Below are 2,591 nucleotides of genomic sequence, written 5' to 3' on the forward strand. Positions count from 1 at the left end.
TTTTTGTGGGAAAACCAGATCTAAGTCTAGAGGAAGTGTTTTCATTACAGACACTTTTTCAATGGAGGCATTGATCTCTGAACAGAACATTTAACCCTGCTGACAGTAGACTTGATTTTCTTAACTAACTCTCATGGACAATTAGGAATAATTTTGGATTCTTCAGGGTTCACTGACTGTACATTGAAAATCACTCCTCTTGCAAATGCCTTCAAAAAGCACGATTAGCCAAACTTTCTGTGGAAAGGATCAAAACAGAAGAATAAAAAAGTGCAGAACAAGTAAACAGTAAAAAGCAAAATAAATAGGACATAGACAATCGAAAAGCTTTAATCTTAAATCAATTTTAGATGTATCCTGCTTTTGTAATCTGAAAAAAAGAAATTCTTAACACTGAAAATTCAAACTGTTTCACTGAAAAAAAGCCGATATGCTGTCTCCTACTGCACACCAAATGTTAGGGCTGCACACACTGGCATTGAGCACATGTCTGACTAGCAATCAACCGTGCTGTTTGACTTCCTATTTGACACTTAAAGAGTGAGTATCCCCCTGAAGAACAGAACCTTGGGCCAGGTTATCTTCTTTGTGAGATCTTGTAGCCTCACATGAAGATGTGCCTTGCTTCTGGCTCCTCTGCTGATGCTCGTCCTGCTTGTCCACCAGTAGCTCTGAGGCTGCAGGCACTGAGTGGGCCCAGGGGCAGCGATACCTGCAGGAGCTTTGGGAAGACCAGCAGCTGCAGCAGACACATCACTGGGGTGACAGTAGCACTAGCTGCTTCAAATTACACTTTAGAGAACACTTTTAGTTTAGGTCCTTTTTGTGGTAATTTGTCATGAAAATGAGTCATGAATCTATATGCAGCAATTATTTACAATGGGAACAATACAAGTAGCTGCATGTTTTTTTTCATTTTTGTGATGATCATGAGCTGGCTGTGGTTATTTTTATATGGATTTGTTACTTCAATTAATATAAGTAAATGTGTGAAATTCAATAGTATCTGAGCAGTGTGCTGCTAGGAAATAATACCATTTATAAAGAATGAGCTATTCAGTGACCCTCCTAACATATGGAATTGCTTTTTTTCCATTCTTCACTGACCATGGCTTTTATAATGAGAGAACGGAAGTGTGCACGTCATTACTGGATTTACACATTGAGGAGATGTTAACAAAATGAAAACAGATTTTCACACATTGAAATCTTTTTCTGTATGGACCACATTGTCCTTGCCTGAGACGTTGTTCATAAAGAGATTTATTCTCTACATGCATGAAACTGAAGATTTAATTTTTTTCTTGTAACATTAACACAAAAGACATGTGTATATGTGCATATAGTCTTAAATTGTGAAATGTGTTGCTTCACAAAATCCACAATCATGACTCAGAGCCCTCAGACTCTACCCAGATGGATGCCCAAGATGTCTAGGCCACTTTAATCATATCAATGTTAACACCTCCACCAACATGTTTAGGCCAACATGATAGAAGTCGAGTCTTTACTCCAATGTGAGTAATATCTAACCTTTATTGCTAAAATAGATATTTCAGGTCTTCTGACTACATATTTACCTCTCATGTCTATGTTACCCAGACACATTTTTAGAGTTAGTCTCTGATTAAAAATGCTGATACCCCTAAACTTTATATTTCCTAAGAAAAGTTGGACACCTTTCTATGGTGTGCCTCTTAGACAAGAAAGAACTTTATCTACTAGCTCACATTTCACTAAAAGTTTCAGTAAACTGCAAAAAGAAAATCTAGTTTTGCTGCTCCACTGAGGAAAATGGCATGGCAGCAGAATCGGCAGCAAATTTAACCAATTCAAGCCTATTCAGGAGAAACTTATTTCTGTCAGGTGCTAATTTCTCTTATTCTCACCTGTTTAATTATATACTCCTTTCTCAAAAAACAAAACAAAACAAAAAAAAAACCCACCAAAAAACGTTAAGCTTCTGAAATTCCCTTCCACTTATTGCACTCTTTCTCATTTGCACCATCTACATTTATCAGAATAAATTTGAGGACAATTTCTGAAGATTATTTCAGCTGAGTTTCCATCCCAGGAGGTGGGTCTGGATGGAATACACTGTCTGGAAGAATAATTTATTCCAGGAAAGAGAAGGGAGTGATCTAGAAACAGATACTGCATTATCAGCTAACTGCTAAGTTTTTGTAGTCATAACTTACATGACTATAATTTTAAGCCATTTTAAACTGACTGGCATAAAAAGAGAATCTTTCATGGTAGGTGGGTAAATAAGCAAGAAGCGATAGCAATATTCATGGCAAAGGTTGCATCTCTCATTGGACTTGCTGATTCAGGTGAGGCTCCTAGCATTGTATGGCAGGTGATCTCATCTCTAGATAGGGATCATGAAAACCATCCCATGGTGCATCTTGTCTGCACATGATCAGCAGCTGTCTGAACAGGGGTGCTCAACACCTTGGAAAATAACTGTTCTTATATGCTTTACTTTGAAAATCCTGGATGAACCTTGATTTTTCAAATTCCAATTTGAATTCACCCACTGTTTCCTAAGGAATCTGATATACAGTTAAATGCTGATTACAAACAAATCA

The sequence above is a fragment of the Manacus vitellinus genome, unplaced genomic scaffold, assembly GCF_001715985.3.
Source record: "Manacus vitellinus isolate BGI_N305 unplaced genomic scaffold, ASM171598v3 scaffold_11_pilon, whole genome shotgun sequence".
Taxonomy (NCBI): domain Eukaryota; kingdom Metazoa; phylum Chordata; class Aves; order Passeriformes; family Pipridae; genus Manacus; species Manacus vitellinus.